Below are 19,261 nucleotides of genomic sequence, written 5' to 3'. Positions count from 1 at the left end.
ACACTAAGCCAGGTTGCACTCAAGACATGAAAGAGTCAGGGGATGGGCCAGGTGTGGCCCTCTCAGTTCCTCACGGCTGTACAGTGACAGCCCTGTTTGCACTAGACAGCCGTCCACGGCCTCCTACCTTGGAATGAAACTTGCCTGTGTCCCCCTGATTCTCCTCGGTCCTCCAGTACCCATTCTGTGACAGCCACCACCTTCGGACAACCAAGCACACGGCCAGAGGGAGGCTGAGGAAACCCTGATGGTGATCAAAACAGAACGAGACAGAAGCATGTGACAAGCTGACAAGGACAGCAGTGGGACCCTCAAGCAAAGCAGATTCCTTCCACTTCAGAATGTCACCCAAATCAATCCCCAAATGAGTCTTTCGATACTGGACTGTTTTGTTTCTGTTGCTTACGGATTGGATTGTATTTTACAGCTGACTGTCTCCAGGGCTCAGTCTACCTCTTGTGATAGCTTTTACATTTTATTTTTCTTTTTTCAGGCTTATTTCATTTTGACCATTGGGTCATTACACTTTGTATTAACTATACTTCTTATTAAGATTTTTTCTTGGCAAAAGGTGTGTCAGTTGCTCTATTTATAAAGTCACAACAAGTTCATTAGAAATAAAGCAGGGTATAAATAAACCCCCAAACGGATAGGATCTATGAAATCCATAAATCCCCAATTTTCGGGGATCGCCTTGATTTAAAAATGGTGCTCCCAACAACATTATTACAACCTAGAAATTCAAACTTTATCTCCCAGCCTGTCACTCAAGCGGCCTGGAAATTGGTTGCTAACCAGTCGTCACCAGATGTCCTAATTTGGGGCTTAAAATATGTGGCCATGGAGAGATACGTTTGTTCACTGTATAGTTTGTCCTCTTTATGCGTCTTCAAGAATATTTCAGCCTCCTACTTCCCTTACTTGGAAACAATCCCAAAGGCTAATATCTCCAGGCGGTGAGATTTGGTCCCCAGAATCATGAATTCCCACAAGCCCTTGTCCTTTGCTGATAGAATCTTCCCTTTCAGTATAAGTAGAAAGCATTCCTTAGTAAATTTTACTACATTCATTCCAAGTCTATCCATAGATATATATTTAGTCCACATCTCTCCAAAAGGCCAGTTCAGTGGTCAAGATTGTGGGTTGAGATGTTCAAGACCTCAGAGTTCTATTTCTACATGGGTTCCCACCCTTATTTTTACCCTCCCCCATTTTTATAGCCATTGCCCTGTGGGGTACCAAGGATAAGGTGAAGAAAACAGAGAAACAGAGAAACAGAGACTCATCGGGCCAGTGGTGTGAGAATGCCTTCCAGCATGAGGCAGTGTGAGCCTGGCTCAAAGGGAACACATTTTGTCCAGGGTTATATAAACCAAAAGCCCTCTCCCATTGCCAGGGCCACTGTCCCCACTCAGGGTCCCCCATCATCGTCACAACCAGCCGCATTGATGAGCAGCAGGAACACAGGTACAACTGGAGGACACGGTCCCTCCTGTGTGGTCCCCCTTCTCCTGTGCTCTCAGCATCACTCTGGACAGAACCACCCCCCGACCTTGGTGGGTCCCAATGAATACACACTCTTCTCCCTATCTTGGTACCAAAAAGTCTACTTTGTCTTTCCTCATACCCCATATCAGGAGGACTGATTGCACCCTAACATGGACCCGTCTATGAGGGGAAAGGAAGACAAGTTGTCCTAAGGTGAAAGGAAGTGAAAATGTCAACCAGAGTAAATCGGACCTCAGATCCTCAACACTCATGCAGAAAGTGACTAACAGCTCCCACGGTTCTGGTCCAAGTCCTGGGGCTGTTCTTCTAGATGCTTCCTTGCATCTCACCCCTCCCTCCCTACAATCTCCACTTCCTCTGGGGTCAGTCTGGGGAAGCGTTATCTACATTATTTGACTACTGTCAGGATTAATGAGAGAATATGTGTTCTCACTCAGTGCTCACCAGATAGTCAAATCTAATACGTGGTTGTGGTGGTGATGATAATTAATGAGTGGAAACTCATTTTCATTATTTTTAATGTTATTGCTTAATTCAACTCAATGAAGCACTTTATTTATTTATTTATTTTTGGCTGCATTGGGTCTTTGTTGCTGCGCACAGGCTTGCTCTACTTGCTGTGAGCCGGGGCTACTCTTTGTTGCGGGGCACAGGCTTCTCATTTGGTGGCTTCTGTTGTTGCGGAGCACGGGCTCTAAGCGTATGGGCTTCAGTAGTTGTGGCTCCCGGGCTCTAGAGCACAGGCTCAGTAGTTGCGCATGGGCTTAGTTGCTCCATGGCATGTGGGATCTTCCCGGACCAGGGATCAAACCCGTGGCCCCTGCACTGGCAGGTGATTCTTAACCACTGTGCCACCAGGGAAGTCCCGAAGCATTTATTAATTTCCTCCCCAAAACTCCTGTGGGTGCACATGCAGAGGCTGCCCTATTGGGAAAACTCTGGAGGAGTCACGAGCCCCACAATGGTCACCCTCTCACGGGGAGGGGGGTTAACCCCCTGGAACCCTTGTTCCCATCTGAAAATGGGATGGGCAATATCTTCCCTAATCGACCTCATAAGCCCTACATGAAGAAATGAAAAAAGGAATTGAATGGTCTTTTCTAATCTAAATGAAAAAAAGCGAGGTCATGAAGCAGGCATCTACCTTCACTGATGGAATATATGAAACTATATAGGACAACACGGGAAGAGCTTTCTGATAAACCATGATTTCCTTGCTCGGTCTAAGCACATGACCACAAGGGGAACGTATCAGACATCCCTTATCCCTGGAAATAGCCTTTTCTAGACCTTCAGATTCAATTTCAACAAATATTTATTAAGTGCCTGCTATGTGCCAAGCACTTTTAGACCAGCACATTCGAATAGAATTGTGGACAATGAGAGTGCTGTGTATCTGCAGGGTCCGATATGGGACCCACTGGCCCACGCAATTATTGAGTGCATAAAATGTGGCTAGTGTGACTGAGGAACTGAACTTTTAATTTTGTTTAATATTAGCGAATTTTAAATTACATTTAAATGGCCAAGGGAGAAATGGATGAAGTTAGTCAAAAGGTACAAACTTTCAGTTGGAAGATAAGTACTAGGGATGTAATGTACAACACAATAAATATAATTCACACTGGTGTACATTATAAACGAAAATTGCTAAAAAATAAATCTTAAGAGTTATCACAGGGAAATTTTTTTTTAATTTTTTTAATGCTGTACCTATACGAGATGATAGATGTTCACTAAACTTAGTGTGGTCATCGTTTCATGGTGTATGGACGTCAGATCATTACATTGTACGCCTTAAACTTATACAGTGTTGGATGTCAATTATATCTTAATAAAACTGGAAGAAAAAAAATTTTAATGGCAGCATGTGACCAGCAGCTACTATATTGTACAGGGCAAGCCTAGACACTGGAGATTCAGCAATGAACGGGGCAGCGAAGATTTCTTGCTTTCTTGACGCTTACACTCCAGTGAGTGAAATGAGAACACACCAAAAGATAGACAAGCAAAACACATAGTAAGTCAGATAGTGAAAAGTGCTGTAGAAAAAAATCAAAGCCAAAATGGAGTTAGGAAAGGTCAAAATTCTAAAAAGAGTAACGCACGTAACCGTTTTTCATGCCCAAGGCATGTTTTGTAAAGGCTAACCTCTCAGATTTTATTTTAGGTCCCACCTAAAGCAAACCGTAGAGTCCAGAGCACAGTTTTGTTTTGTTTTTAATACATCCATGAATTGTGTCTGATTAGGATGGTGGCTTTCATCCTTCTCAACTCTGTTCTCAAAATACACTACTTCTCACTGGGTACAATAATCAGAAATAATGTATAGTTTAATGGAGCTTCTCCATTAAAAGGTTTTGGAAATAATATATAAAATTAATGGTTTACAAGAATAGTTTTAGACACTTGAAAACATAGCTAACCTAAAGACCTTGGGTGCACCATGAATACATTCATTCCCCAGCTAAAAATGAATCCTAAAATTGGTTTTGATTTTTATTTAAAATTCAAATGTCTGATGTCCTTAAATTGAATAAATGATATTTAAAAATATCTGTATCAGCCTCCAACATCTGCAGATTGAGATTTGCATTTTGAAATTGGCTGCTTGAAATAACCGTGGACGAGCACTGCCTTCTCTCTTCCTCTCTCAGTTGGTTAATGAAATGGGAAAGGTCAACCCTTTGTCCTTAAATTAGTTCCCATAAAAATCTTTTTGTACTTTGCATCTTGTTATGATGTCTCAGGGCTGAAGAAAATGTTGCCATTAATTATGTCTTTGTTGAATATGGATCTCTATTCAGAGTTAGTTGAACAGTTTCAAACAAAATTAGCATGGAGTGACAATCGGGCCAGCTTCGGGTTGGTTATCAAGAATATTTCTCTCTCTCTCTCTTTTTTTCCTTTAAAAAAAATTTTTTTTAAATCACTAAGAGAATGCTCTTCGGCAAGTGTGTATTATCTAATATATTCAGCTTTCAGTTGTTACTTTTTTCCAGATGAAGATGAGCTCCATTGAGGTTGTCCTTTTAAGTTTGTAGAGCCCCTTCAACACCTCACACAAAAGCATCTAGAGGCTTTTCATTTGTCTTGAGTATGTTTCAGATGTACAAATATTATTTACTTTAAACTCCAAATCAAAAGGTGCACCGTAACGGTTTTAAATAAAACATTTGTCAGGACTGAAATATATATAAATTCAAAGCAAGGCTTTTTTTCCCATTATCAAATCATTTATGGGAAGGGACACAGTTAGCAAAATTTAGGATACATACTGGGGGAACTGTTTAGCAACACACTTCAAGCAGGCACTTAATAAAGGAATTTACTTTCAGCCCTCCAAAGATAAATATTACAAATCCACTCGACAGCTAAGCGGCGAAACGATGAAGTTAGTTTCCTATTTCAGACACTCCTAAGTTTGCATGAACAAGACGGGGGAAAGCTTGATTCTGAAGAAGTGAAGTTGATCAGAGAAATGTACCCAGTGTGTTTGTCTGTGGGGACATTTTGAAGAAATGAAGAAAAACGTTCGGCTCTGGGCTCAGCACCATAAAACCCAGTTTGTAGTATGAGGGTCACGAAGTTCTGGGTGACTGGGACTCCAGCCCTGGGATGGAAACCCTATTTTGTGAGCATTTAAATCAATACATCCTAGGGAACATGGAAGAGATTGTGAAAAAACAGAAGATCTCTTTTTATTCTGAATAAAAGAAAAAAAATAAAGCCCAAATATTACACTAACAAAGCAGATTAATTTAAGAATAAAATTCTCAAACAACCCAGGGAAAGAGTCCCGATTGTAAGAAAGACAAAGGGTGTGAGTCTTTTTCTTCCCCTCAAGGAGGGGGTTTGTTTCATAGCTTTAAAATATTTTGTAGTGATTTCTGTTCTCTTTCATTTTTTTCCCTTCGGTTCCATTCCTGAGGACGGGACCAGAGGATCCCTTGTTATTACGTATCCCCAGGGAAGAGGCGCTTACCTTGTGTGGCTTTTAAGTGTAATATACATTTTTCATTTTAAATGGGAGCTCCCAGCGACATTGTATAGAAGGGATTCCAGGCCCCCTTGATTATCACCACATCTCCTTGAGCTGAGCCTCCAGAAAAAAATGTGAAGGAGGTGGCCCTCTGGAATGAATATATTCTGTTGCAGCCTGTAATTATTTATTAAAATAGATTAAAGAAATAGGCTAAAAAGGAATCCGCCACCCATGTTAGAGATAGCATAATAAGAGTACACAGAAAGGGAAAATTAACACCAAGGAGGAAAGAATGTCAGATATATGTGTGCAAGAATACAGCCGCCCCTGCATTGTTGGCTCCCAGGAAGACACACTCCGGGGCTTTCATTCCTCAGGGTGGGCTGTGCCGATGAAAATGGGGGTTACTAATACGGATGTGTGTCTCTAATTAACATTAGAATTGAGTGGTAAACACAACCAGGGGAGAATGAGAGAGAGAAAGAGAGAGAGAGAGAGAGAGAGATGGGCTACCAGAGAAGCTAGTGTATGGGGGGGAGGGCGAGGAGGCGGGTTCCAGAGAAGAAATCTGTCAGCCCTTGTTCAGATGTGTTTAATTTTGTCACTTGAGTCACAATTGGAAACCCGTTTTCTAGGACAATTGCTTCTGTGTTTAGTGGGCACTGTACTTACAGGCTCCTTTCATAGAGGGAGAATTTTATAAACTGAGTACACCATCATCAAACCATCTTGGGGGTCAACTTTCCACTTGTGCCTTTAGCTCTTACGAAAGTACTTTTATAGTGTCTTCTAATATATAGGATTTATCTGCGGTTCTGAGAAGAGCTTTTACACTTAATCCTTCACTGGAGCCCTAATTTGTTTTTCGCCCTTAAAACAGTACTTGCGATTAATTTTCATCAGATTCGGTAGATTTTTAGTATAGCCCCTCAAGAAATGTACGGTTGTGTTCCTGCCGGGTTTTGTTTTGTTGCTGTTGTTGTTGTTTGTAATGACTGGGGATGGGATAGGGAGAGTGGCTGGGGAGGGGGGAGAAATTTTTAGTATAGATGCCAACATCATTAATGTATTTCTTCTTTTTTAAAGTCTAAAAAAATATAACTGGAAATGATATTTATGAGCAGTTGCCTGCAAATATTTTGGATCATATTTGACTAAAGAAAATAAGAACTACCACCAATTTTTTAAAAAGGAGACTTAAAAAATACGTTTTAACATGCCACAATCTGTTTTTGCTTTTTTATTCTGGCTTTTCCCATGATATTTGTGTGTAAGATTATGCCATGATGTTTATGTGTGAAAACCAGAATACACTTGCATGTGTTTTAGGGAAGAAAGCCTTTTTCTAGGAAAGTGAACATTTTTCCTTTTTTTACATTTTTAGAGTTGGTTTATCAAAATAACAAAAGACTCATCGGGAAAGCTGTGTCATCTGTAAAAACAGCGTTTTACTTCCTTTCATACTTATAAGGCAAAATATTACAGAGACAAAAAAATGCACTGGAATCCTTTTAACCATATGAATACTTGTGAATTTTACTGAAGTTCACATGTAACCACTTTATTTAACCAATTTAATTAAGTGTGTGCTTTTTCTTATTATTTAATGCTCAGCCCAAAAAATTGTGTCCAAGGAAAATTTACATTTCCTGCATAGTATCTGCCTTTCCTTGTATTTGTTAGTATAAAAAAAAAACAAAAAAAACATGAATATAGCCAGAGAAATGTTTTGGATTTATTCTCCTAAAGTCACACATGTTATATGTAGAGAACGTTGGAACTACATTTACATGTGTAAAAAAGCAGAGACCCCGAGGTCTCGGTTCAGAAAATGAAGACAAAGTATAAAAATGTCCAGCTGGAAATGTCATTCCTTGGGATCTCCTCACCCCGAAGTTATTACCGTGTGAACATCGTTCATTAGCTTTACTAATATCGTGCTTCTGTTTATCTGCCCATTACTATCTTAACAAAAGTAAATCATTCCTATTCTGCCTAGGTCGCATCCCTTCCCCCCAACCTTCCGAAAAACAACATTTGTTACCCATAAACAGGGGGACACTCACTCAGTGATAAGTATAATAGCTGAAATTGAATTTCCCTCTGAATGATTTAGTGAATACTAGAACACATTTTTACTTTGTTGTTTACACTCAAGAAGGCATAAAATCTCTGCCATCTATTTATCATGTAGTTATTTTAATGTAAACATGTGTCTATTTAGATGAAGTGTTTTCATTATTAAGCTAATTCTGACGTGTCTCAGATAGACCAGGAGAAGAGAACACAACTCTTGCTGATGGGGAACCGAAATCTGCCTGGGCTCAGCCTGCTGTCAGATACATCTTCATTAGTTTTTTGTCACTCACCGATGGCAAATGCTGCATAAATGAAATGACGATCAGGCCCGCCTTGATAACTTGTCTTATCTCATTAGTTCTCACATCAAAGTTAATCAGCAATGTGAATTGTAATTGCTAGAGGAGACAATGCATAGATCACTGGTCGGGTTTTTTTTTTTTCCCCCCTGTATGGCATCTTGAAACATCAGCAGGCTGGTTGGAGCAGATAGGCTCGGGAGGAAAATGATGTGGAAGGCATAATAAGTAAGCTGCTCAGAATTAATGAGCTAACCCAATAAGAAAAGAATGGCCAATCAATGTGAGTTGGGCAAATATAATTTAGAAATAATTGCTTGATTGGTTGCCTATAGTAGACTGATTTGACCACACACAAGGATTAAGAATTAAGATGTCAAGGCAAAAAAATAATTTGCCAACTGAGGGCATGTAATTTTTTGTTTCCTTCCCTTTATGATGGAAAGAGATGAGTGTTTGATGTGCTGTGTGCCAGAATGAAAACATTAGACGCACTCCTTCTCTTTCTGTTCCCCTCACAATGCAGGCCCACTCAGAACACAATCGTGATGCTCCTGGACAGGACACGCAAAAGGTGCAGATTAAGAGAGAGTGTGTGGTCCCACGTATGGCAGTTATGCCTGAAGGATGAGTGGGTTGGTCCTAGGTGCTCGCATGGGCGCTGAGCTGCAGCATCATTTGGAGGCCTAGCCAAGGGATAAATGTGGATGCTTGCAAAATGCATCCCTCGTCTGTCCCAGGCTCGAAGAGTTCAGCTCACGTCCTCCATGTTCCCCGTGCAATTTTCTCTACGGCTATTCACCAATTAGTAAAGGGCCCTTGCTACATTCTTCTGTCTAAACTATTGGGAGGGTTCAGCCAGAAGGTAAATTTGCTTTGATCTACATTACACCTAATTGAGTCACCAGCAATGTCTCTATCCCAACATCAAGAAATGTGAAAATGTTAGATTATTTCACTGGGGATTAAACCTAATTTTCGCGTGCTCTGCATTAACCTATTAGGCTGCCTAATCTGCATTGCTAATAGGGCCGAGGCAGCTGTCACAGCTAAAGAAAAACATGATCACGCAATCCTTGAATGAATGATTCCGGCCTGATTAGTCTTAGTGAAGTTAGCTGAGCCCTGGTGATAAGGAAGGAAAATTCCCAGGTTGCCAATAGCTTTGAAAATTATCAGACTGTAGGCAAAAATATACCTCATGATTCACAGGCTTCGGTCCAAATGCCGAGTTGAGTGACATTATTTAAGACTGACTAAGGCTAACTCGAATTGTCACTCGCATAAATGTTTGTGTTTATTTTAAGGGACTAATGTAACGGATGCAGATTTAAATGCTAATAGAAGCCAGCCAGACACATAAAACCCCAGGCGTTGTTACTCTGTTGGTCTTTTATTAACACAGATTAAATTGTAATATTTTCTAGATAAATTGGCAAAATCAGAAAGATGCATTGCCCCCGAATGCTGGATCAGAAGGACGTTTGCAAGACTTCTAGTTTTCTTGTAGATGCACAGACCATGTTCACTCCTCTCCTTCTTGTTCGCTTTTTTTTTTTTTTAAGAAAATTAGAAAAAATATACTTTTTACAAGAATGAAAACTGGTTTGTGCTCATTGGCCAGAACCACTCTCTCTGCCTGCCCACTTAGTTGCAAGGAGTAGGCACGTATATTTCCTCATCCTGCACTTTGTTTGCTTAAAGACAGGATTTGCTGCAATTTCAAGCCTTTGCTTGCCTCTCTCCATTTGATTTCAAAGGCAAGAGAGCCACCATGATGGGTAGGCTTGGGAAATGGCAAATGTTCCAGGGAGTTTGGTGGCTGCAAATAGAGCTAGGAGTTGCTTTAATCCGATTAGCAGTTCTGCACAATGGGCCTGCCCAACCCATTGTGGACAGAAGCTTTTACTTTATTTGTTTCTATTAGTCAAGAATCGGTTATCAGAAAAGTGGAATTTTGCCCCATCAGATTGCCCAGACAATCAACAGAAAATAAACGAGGAAATAGTCTAATGTGTCAATATTTATCCTTTGGCCCTAATAGTCCGCAGAGAGGACCTGTTGAGCGCGGGGAGTTGGCAGCCCTGTTCGCCCGTGAGCTCTTGACCGCTTCTCGCAAGGGCAGGCGCCGTAGCCGCTGTCGGCAGAGGAATTGGCATCTCAGAGGCCAGAGCACTGGCTGGAGAGTCAAGGGCTTTTAAAGGTCTAAGGTCACTGGACGGGAGAGCCAAGGAGAACCCTCCGTGGCCAGGGAGGAAGCCCAACGAATCACAAGGCATTTGTGACCGGTTTTCAAATGTGGGAAAATGTAGAACAAAAGGATGGAGAGATAGGTCATCCTTTCCGCCAGGGTCTTCCTCCTCCAGTTTCCCAGGAAGCTTCACTGGTTACAATCCTGGTTGGCGGGGTGGGGAGGGTGTGGGTCTTCTCTTGCTTTTGTTGCCTATCATTGGTTACAAAGGTTCAACATCTGAAACACTCTCAGATGGCCTTGAATGGTCGTGATCATCAGTCATCCCAGCTAACAGGATGTGAGCATCGCTGCACACCAGATATTGTTCTAAGCTTCAGACGTTTGATTTCCCCCAGATCCCCTGAGATAGCTGCTCTCACGAGACCCCGAAAAGAACTCGCCCAAGGTCACTCAGCCTGTGGCTGCAGAGCCATGCCTGGAATCTGGGCGTCTGCCTCTAGCTCCTCATCACGGCTGGGCCCCAGAGTCCAGGCCCGGGCCAGACAGCCAGGTCAATGCCTCCTGAAACGTTGCCCCTACGCACCTCCTTGCCTAAGTGCCCACCGGAGTCCTTCTTTCCGGTGGATGACTGCTGTCCCCTCGTCCCCAAAAGCCCACGTCCACGATAAGGCAGAAGTGTTGTGTATGTCCCCTGCACACGGCCCCACTGACCTAGTGTTTTCAATAGCACAATCCACTCCGTTCTCATGGCAGCTTTTCACAGAAGGAGGGACAGAAATTTCCATCATCCAAGCCTCCTTTTGGCCCTCCGACCACTGCAACACTTGAGCCTCGAGCCCCCAGGGGTCACCCCCAGGAGTCACATCCCTGCAACTTATCTGGATGGCGGACAATGCCCATGAATGGACCCCTTGCCCTCACTCTGCTGAAAGGCAACCTCCTCTGGGTCCCCGAAATGAGCTGTGGCTCCCGATTCATTCCCAGAAGGTGCAGATGGAGCCAATCACGGAGCCCAGCACAGACACGGAGCCGTCCTGGTCCAGAACTCTAGCCCGTGGCGCCGAGTTATCTGGCTCCTTCCTCTCCCAGGCAATGCCAGGAGTCTTTGTATCGCTTTATATCACAGGATCACTGTACCTGTGTGGGAGTGTTAACAAACCTACAGTTATGAATCCCTGATATTATCTTTTAGTAAATTAGATCTGCCTTCCTTATGAATAGCAGAGTTAAGAAAGCTGCAACAGATTCTTTTCTTTTAAACAATATTTCTTTGAATTCTATATTATTCACTAGCAGATAATTGTCTCTTTCCAGCAATTCTACTGGGCTCATTGATTCTCTAATAATGTGATGTGTCATCGCAATGCCAAACATATTTTCGGGATCTCCAGTAAGAGCGTCTCAGAGACACAGGTGAGGGTCATTAACAGTAGCATCTATCTCAATACCTGTGAACGCCTGTGAGATGCCCAGTTATATTTGACAGGTGAATCAGTTTCCTATTGCTGCTGTAACAAATTACCACAAACTTAGTGGCTTAAAATGATACAAGTTTATTCTTTTGCAATTCTGGAGGTCAGAATCCAAAATGTATCTTAAAGGGCTAAAATCAAGGGGTCAACTGAGCTGGTTCCTTCTGGATGCTCCAGGAGAGAATCCATTCCATGCCTCCTGCAGTTTTTAGTGACCACAGGCTGTATCACTCCCACTCTGCTTCTGTCCTCATGTCCCCATCTCTCCCTCTTTTAACGATCCTTGTGAATACACAGGGCCCACCCAGGCGACCCACGATAATCTCCCCATCTCAAGATCCCTAACTCGATCCCATCTGAAAAGTCCCTTTTGCTGTATAAAGTAACATACACAGGTTCCGGGGATTAGGACTCAGGCATCCATAGCGGGGCTGTGATTCAGCTACCACAACATGCAGGACATTCTGGCAAAGTGCTTGTCAATCACCCATTTGTCCACTCGTTTGTCCATCGACAATCTTGATTCGTGGGCACTGTGCTAGGGGTACCAGGGCTGCAGCGGGGGCAGGACAGTGGAGCCTGAGATCTAGGGAGTGAGCTCACCATCCACAGAACGATCACACCGAATGTCAGTTCACCGGTGTTGGGGTGTGATTGGGAAAGGAACAGTTCAGGGATCAGACAATGGGGCAGCTAGAGCTAATCCAGCCAGGGTAGCACCTGGTGTCCTGAAAATCTTCCCCTGAGAAAATGACGTTTAAGCCAAGAGCTGAAGGAGGTGTAGGAATTCACTAGGGGGAGAGGCTGGGGAAAGGTGAGAAAACCACAAAGACTAAATGATCATCCGAGCCTCAAATAATGGTCAATGTAGAGGAGAAGCGTTTGATTGCAGTGACAATGAGTTTTATTCTGCTGGAGTCAAAGTCCGGGTCCCCGTTCTGAGTGCGCATCAATGTTTGTGTTATTTCCTTAAAAGGACAAGGGACTTTCTACAATATAGCTGATCTGCATCCTTCAAAAGTATTAATATCACAAAAGATAAATCTGCTTTTTGTCTCTATAGAGTTGCTGATTCTGGATATTTGATATAAATGGAATCACACAATATGTACTCTTTTGTGACTGGCTTCTGTCCTTAGCACGATGTTTTCAAGGCTTGTAGCATATATCAGTTCTTCATTTCTTTTTATTGCCAAATACTATCCTGTTGCATAGATATATGACATTTTGTTTAGCCATTCTTCATTTGATGGGCATTTGGATTATTTCCACTTTTTGGCTATTATGATTAATCCTGCTATAAACATCCATATACAAGTTTTTGCGTGGACAAAGCTTTCATTCCTCCTGGGTGTATACCTAGGAGTGGAATTGCTGGGTCGTATGCTAACTCTTTGTTTAACCTTTTGAGGTGCTGTCAATCTGTTTTCCAAAAATGGCTGCACCATTTCCCATTCCCACCAACAGCATATGAGGGTTCCAATTTATCCACATCCTTACCAACGCTTGTTACTTTCTGTCTTTTTTTATCCTAGCCATCCTAGTAGATGTGAAGTGGTAGCTCACTGTAGATTTGATTCTTTGCACTAATCTTAAAACTTTCCTATAAGTCTAGAATTACATCAAGATAAAAAATTGAAAGAAAAATGTTCTGTACCATAATTACTTGGTAATGAAGGACTCTGGGGGAGGTCTTAGCTTTCACTTAAACTGAGCTAATAAATGAAGAAATAGATCCTGAGGATAAGAGCAAACCTAGTGACCTGAGTTTTAGAAATCTGGATGCTTCCTGGGTTCAGTATTTCCATTCATTCTCTCAAAAAAACATTTATCCAGCCTCAGTTATAAGAAGCTAATAACAAGACTAATACAGGGAAATGTGTACTGCTGTCCTTCCCATGTAAAAGTGAACTGCTTTTGAAGCTCCTTCTTGATGGGGATTGAAAATAACACATATGCAAATCAATTCATACCAAGTACCAAAGGCTATATTTATCTGTTCCCGTAGATACCACGTTCAGCACTGCAGCTGTGATTAGAGCTCTCATTTGGTTAAGTTCACAATATTCATTGTCATTTGCCATAATCCATCTGGTTTTTGCAGAAGCTCATATAGGTAAATTAGACGAGGATTTGGTGGGGACAACCACCCCTGTATTCTTAAGTCTCTGAGAGTTGATGCAATCCCTCCTGGGGTATGTTCTGATTCACTATCTTGGCCAGGACAGGGGAGGAATCGTTTCAGGGCCTTCCACTTGGTCCACCATTTCATAATATCTCCACCCGTGTAATGGGGAATCAATTAGGATTCTGCCAGCTGGTAAGGAGCTCCATCCTGGTTATGCACATGAGTACTGGGAAAATAACCTTAAGATGGGTGGGAGGACCCACTGGAAACGTTGTGTTAAGGCTGTGGGCCAGAATTCATATTGTCACCTGATCTGCATAAATTCCACTCCAATAGGGGTGGGATCCCTTGGTGTGCATGTCGGCTCAGATCTCTATCAATCAGCTCTCTAAAGTTCTGGATATTTCCTTTTCTCTAGTGCATGTTATTATGGCAAATGGCCAATGTGGTCTAATTGACTGAAAACCAAATAGGACACAGGAAAAGTTTGTAGAAGAATGTGGAGGAAACTCAAAAATTACAGACCCATAGAAAGAACATGGACTTTGGATCCACACATATCTGGGTGGGCCAAGGCTCAACATCTTCTGTGCAGTGGGATTGTTAATGCCTACATTGCAAAAACATTCCAAATAAATATACAGAGCAGAAGGGCATGACACAGAGCAGGCTGCTGTTAAATAAGTAGCCATTTCTATTAATGTTACCAATGGGATGTCCCACTGGCCATGGTTCATAGTTCATACGGCCCATGAATGTCCATGTGGCACAGTCTTAGCAACTCGGATTTTGAGAGCTTTATGAGAATGGAACGGTTTCACCTGAAACTCTGGGGTAGAAGAATAAGCACCGGCATATAGTAAAGACCATGTGTCTTTGGGGCAGCTCGATTTTACCAAGGAGCAGGAATTTAGCCTGAGACAATATGATAATGAAAACAAGGAGATAGATTTATACACTGCCTTAGTTTGCCTCCTTCAAAAGCAGAGACTGAGTTAGGGACTTGGGTGCTGGTAGTTTATCTGGGAGGTGATTCCAAGGAGGGAAGGGGGAGAACCTTATAGGAGAGAAAAATCCAGTAAATCGTGTGTTGAGATTGTTATTGCTGCAGGCAACCGAGGCTCAGTTCTGCCGGGAAATCATGCAGATTGTACTTCTGCATTGTCTTTTCTAAAGACTAGAAGTTGAGAAATTTATCTTTTAACTCCTATCAGCCACTGCTGGAGGGTTACCCCTGGTTCTAGCCTACTTGGGGGCACCCATGGCTAAGCGAGCTCCCATGGTTCCAAGAACCCTAACAAGGCATGCAGAGCTGTTTGATCGGCCCTTGACACAAGACACTGAAACGTACTTAGGAGAAACCTACCTCAGCTAAAATGAGAGGAGGCTTAGGGCATGTATTTCAGGGTAGAAAAAGGACTCATGCACCCTACAGCTTCAGATTGCTCTATTATTCCTTGGCTAAGCCACTGGGGTGTTTTGTTTTGTTTTTCATTAACTTCAGTTTACCCATCTACAGTGGTCTCGTGGAAGACCATAATGATTTTCATGTGTTATATGGCATTTATTTCTGAGGATGCCGACCTCAGAAGTAGAAGTACAGAAAAGAAATTCCTCAAGCATCTTTTAACATTATGGCCTTTCCTGATGCACAGTCGCTACACGTGGCAGGAAGCATGGGGTAACAGGCCCAACACAAATATCAGAAGCAAAATTTAGTTCTTGGATTTGGAAGAGTGTCTAAAGGACTTGGATTCTACAAGCATAGCATTTTTGGCAGCTTGGGCAGCTATAATCCTTTGTCCATAAATTTCTCTTTATTTTAAGAGGAGCTGTGCCTACTTTCCTGTAGCTGATAAGAAGGTGCCTTGTATTATATGAATATACTCCAAAGCTTATGTGAAAATTCACTTGGCTGTACCTCAGAACTCTTTCCAATTTCCCATTTGGGGCCCATGTACAATGGAAACAGCTTTCTTTCAATAGATGCTGGAGAGAATTATAATCACTCTTTGGCTTGGGCTCACACCTCAAGAGGTGAAGGAGGTGTCTGGGGATTGGCTGTCAGCTTCCTGGTGACCCTACACAATGCCATGAGTCCACACCACTTCCTTGGAAGCCTGGGTCTGTGGGATGACCATGGAAGACTGACGGACAGAAAGGAGGTTGAAGCCTCCATGTCAGCCCAGGTTCCCCATGATCACCTTCTCCCTCAAAAAAAGACAAAAGAGATGGAAATTTTTCTATTGTAAAGTCCCTTTGAAGAAGCCATTAATATTCTGAGCCGTGGTTTGGTACAGACTTTTGTAATTTAAAGGATGCTCTTTTTCTCAGAATGGAATCCACAGCCAATGTCACATGATGAAATACCTCCTTCCTCCTCAGCTCTTCTTCCTCCTCTTTAAAACTTGGAGCTTATTTGTTAGGACTGTTTTGATTGCAAGGGACAGAAACTCAACTGGAACTGGCATAAATACAGAGCGACCCCTGTTCTGAAGGAACAAGGGCCACCATCTAGAGCTGTGAGAGGAATACTCCTGGCTTCAGGAGCAATAGCTCAGTCCCAGGAGACTCTCTGCATCTCCTGGATATGTCCCTCTCCACATCCGCAGCATTCTTCTCTCTATAGATATGGATTTACTTTCTCCGTCTCTCTGGCCCAGGAGGTAAAACTGCACAGCTCTGGATAATTTCCAACTAGTATGTCATAAAACCCAGCCACCAAGAGGAAGACATACACTTCAGCTCCAAAATTCCCAGAGAAAGACTCTAATTGGCTCACTTTGCACCAATCAACTATAGTCAAGATTCCATTCACAAGTAACAGGGCAGATCCCTCTATAACTGCGGTGACTGTAGGGAGAGACCTCAGAAAAAAGATGAGAGATTGCCAAACCATAATTCTCTCTTACCAAAGGCGTTGGACCCAATGATTCCTAAGGGTCTTTCCAGCATTAATAGTCCGGTTTGCATTCTCTGCTTGACTTAAGCAGACTCTCAATTCAAGGGAGTCGATGATTGTGTGTTTCTCAAACAAAGGTGGAAATCTGCTCTAGCCAAGGGCTGAACCTGCTGTCATGGAGATGAAAGCATCCCCAGTTACCAATCCTGCCAGGTCCCTTCTGTCCCTGGGCCTTCCGTTCCGTGAGCCCTTACACATCTCGGCTTGGGCACATTGTGATACCCAAATGAATATCCTGCCAGCTGAAGTCACCTTTGTTCTGAGTCAGAAACCAGTGCCCCCAAGAAGGGAATCATGGGGATCAAGAGTATTTAAAACTCCAAGTCACCACTGCAGAATTATCCTCTTTACCTTCTTATTATTATAAAATCAACAATTTTTAGCAAATATTGGATCCATTTATTTATTCTTTCTAAAAGTCTATATTACATCCCTACTATGGGCAAGGCACCATATAGATTGAAGTGGTACAAAACTGAATACTATGTCATTTCTGCATTCATGGAACTCAGTTGTCTGTTTACATCTTGTCTCAGTCAGTTCAGGCTGCTGTGACAAAAATATTCTAGACTCGGGAGCTTAAACAATGAATGTTTATTTCTCACAGTTCTGGAGGCTAGAAGTTTGAGAAGAGGATGCCAGCAAAGTCAGGTTCTGGTGAGAGCCCTCTTCCTGGATTCTTCTCACGTTGGAGAGAGAGGGAGATAGAGAGAGAGCACGCTCTCCCATGTCTCTTCTTAAAAGAGTACTAATTCCATCACGCAGAATCCACCTTCATGACCTTGTTACCTCCCAAGGACCCCTTCTCCAAATACTACCACATTGGGGATTAGGGTTTTAACATACACATTTTGGGGAGACACATTCAATCCATAGCACGTCTGTTAGAGAAACAGATGTAGGCAAGTATTTGTAATAGTATATTAAAGATGCAAAAACAGAGTGATGAGCAATAATTTTAAAAATGAAGAGAATTATTAACTATACTGAAAAAAGGAAGGAGGCGCCTCAGAGAAGAATTCATGAGGGAGGTGATACTTGAAACAGTTCTATAGGAATAAGGAGTTTCCCAGGGTAACACAGAAGAAGAGGTACATCAAAACAGATCATATTACTGGGGTTTCCCAAAAATCAGAGGCATCTCACCAAGGACATCATCAAACCAGCTGCCTGATGAGGAATCCTGCTGCAAGGAATCATGCGTTTCTCATGTCAGATTTTAATTATCCTTGCAACTTTCCTTACTGTATTAGTTAGGGTAAGTCAAACTACTATAACACACACACTCCAAAGATGTATATTAGGACTGAAATGCAATAGGAAACTATTTCTTATTCATGTGGCGGTTGGCTGACACCTCCACTCCATGCCATAGAAACCAAGGAACCAAGGCCTCCAGTTCCTTCCACCTGTGGCCCCCATCATCTCCTAAGTCCTCAGCTGTTTTTACTAAGTCGACAGCCAGAGAGAGAGAGCACGGTGGGAGCAGCCCCCTCTCTTAACAGCCTTAGCAGGGAAGTTGCACACGTCACCTCCACCCACATTCCATTGATGAAGCCAGTCACATGCTCACACTCGTTTGCAAGGAAAACTGGGAAACATAGTCCCTTCCTGGGCAGCCACTTCCCAACTACAACAAAATCTTATGGGCAGAAAGTATTGATTTTGGTCAACAGCTAGCTACCTCTACCACACTTACAAAGGATATAAACCACCTATAAAACATACATACCCTTCAAATTATTGACACATAAACAGGCCACAATGAGAATGGAAACAGAGAGGAGAAAAAAAAACCCTCAAACTTTTAAGTTCTTGTTTAAAAACACTTAAGAAGGCAGTTTGAGGATACGGGGAGGGGGAAGGGTAAGCTGGGAGGAAGTGAGAGAGTGGCATGGACATATATACACTACCAAACGTAAAATAGATCGCTAGTGGGAAGCAGCCGCATAGCACAGGGAGATCAGCTCGGTGCTTTGTGACCACCTAGAGGGGTGGGATGCAGAGGGTGGGAGGGAGGGAGATGCAAGAGGGAAGAGATATGGGGACATATGTATATGTATAACTGATTCACTTTGTTATAAAGCAGAAACTAACACACCATTGTAAAGCAATTATACTCCAATAAAGATATTTTTTAAAAAAAGAAAAAAAATTTAAAATTAAAAAAATTTTTAAATCCTAAAATTTTAAAACATTAAAAATTTAAGACGTTAAAACATTTTTAAAAAAAGGCAGTTTCATTTACTTTCAAATATGCATTTTTTTACAAATTTTTAAATAAAATGTTAGCCATTTTAAAGTGATCTTGAGTGATAGGATAGCTTTAAATATTCTCTAAAAGCATGAAAAGCAAGTCATTTTTCTAAAGTAATGTCTCAGCCGTGTGTCAGCAGCAGCACTAACCTCATATTCTGGTTTCCTATTTGCATCTTGTCAGAGGGGACGGGGAATTTCTGTTCCTGTTATTCTGCTTCCCTCTATTATCTCTGGGAGGGAAAATGGGCTGGATTTGTTTTTATTTTTCATTATTCACACACTGAGGCTGATCAATATTTCATACCTGTATGCAACGCTGGTTTATGAAACTGTTGTTTTAAAAAGCACCTACTGGCATATTCCAGGGAAAGACA

This window comes from Balaenoptera physalus (genome assembly GCF_965194825.1).
Source record: "Balaenoptera physalus genome assembly, chromosome: 16".
Classification (NCBI taxonomy): domain Eukaryota; kingdom Metazoa; phylum Chordata; class Mammalia; order Artiodactyla; family Balaenopteridae; genus Balaenoptera; species Balaenoptera physalus.
Note: the sequence above shows the minus strand (reverse complement) of the source record.